The 1,227-nt window shown below is 31.3% G+C and overlaps 1 long non-coding RNA gene across 1 annotated transcript; it reads left to right on the forward strand.

Moving 5' to 3' along the window:
• The first annotated feature begins 232 nt into the window (after window positions 1–232).
• Window positions 233–911, forward strand: LOC112769361 (uncharacterized). Its single transcript, XR_003186475.2, has 3 exons — window positions 233–294; window positions 699–749; window positions 843–911. It is a non-coding gene; the product is annotated as an uncharacterized lncRNA (long non-coding RNA).
• Window positions 912–1,227: the final 316 nt, after the last annotated feature.

The following is a 1,227-nucleotide window of genomic DNA, read 5'->3' on the forward strand; positions in this document are numbered from 1 at the left end:
TACTTCCCATATGCATAAGTATCAAATCTAGATGTGGTGTGTCATCCTTCAAATTGTCAATCACTTTTCTCATCTAGTAATAATGAAAATATAAGAACGGACACCATAGAAAAGGGAGTGAAACTAAGTGCTGTAAGAAAAAATATTAGACATTTAAATGTCATTCAAGAAACTTAATTAAATGTCATATAAGAAACTTAATTAAGTGCTGTAAATCTGTTCTTGAATGACATTCTTTTACAGGTTCTGAAGTGTGAGTATGTTGTTCGAGGAGAGGTTGTAACACTTGCTCAGGTACTTTGATGATTTTTGGCTTTACTTCTTAGAAATTAGGTCATTCATTGGCTAATGTTCCACGATATGTTAAGAAATTGTACACCATAATTTGGCTTAGTAACGGTCATATAAGTTGAAGCATAATGATATATCTTCTTAAATTATCATTCTAAACATTCTTCTAAGTTTTGAACATGGAAAACTTTGATTAAATTTTTATGGTTTTAAGATTGACATAATACATGCATTTCATTACCTTGCTTAGGAATTAAGAGTTAATAAGAGGATGATTAGGGGAAGTATATCTGATATTTACACAATAGTAACGTTTTCAGTGGAATATATCTTGAGGAATGAATTTTCATTTGCTGTTAATGGTTTGAGTAATAATTATTTCTCCTGACAATGTTTTAATGCTACAGCAATTGCAAGAAAATTTGAAGGCTAAGCCTGGTACTCACCCATTTGATGAGGTATTTTTCTTTTCAACTTCTTATCTTATGGTATGGTACTCTTTCAAATTTCATTCTTAAGGTGATTTCTCTTTTCTCTTTTATCTGAAACAGATAATTTACTGTAACATTGGAAATCCTCAGTCTCTTGGTCAGCTCCCAATAACCATTTTTTGAGAGGTTTGCTTCTTATTATTATTATTTTCTGTAGTTGAATACAACAAGCTTTGTGCAAATCAACTAGTGTTTATTGAGACTATCTCATCTTCAACAGGTTCTTGCATTATGTGACATTCCATCTATTTTAGAGAAGCCTGAAACACAAGCTTTGTGCAAATCAACCGTCTTAATGTTAAATATATGGGAACAAATATATTAGAGCTCGGATAATCTATACACAATACTTAGTGGTTTCTTTGCCATAACTATTAAAGCTCATGAGCTTTGTATATGTGACTTTCCTCAAGCTCTATTGACATATTGCAGTTCTGATGCAATA

This window comes from Arachis hypogaea, chromosome 18, assembly GCF_003086295.3.
Source record: "Arachis hypogaea cultivar Tifrunner chromosome 18, arahy.Tifrunner.gnm2.J5K5, whole genome shotgun sequence".
In the NCBI taxonomy this organism is placed as follows: Eukaryota; Viridiplantae; Streptophyta; class Magnoliopsida; order Fabales; family Fabaceae; genus Arachis; species Arachis hypogaea.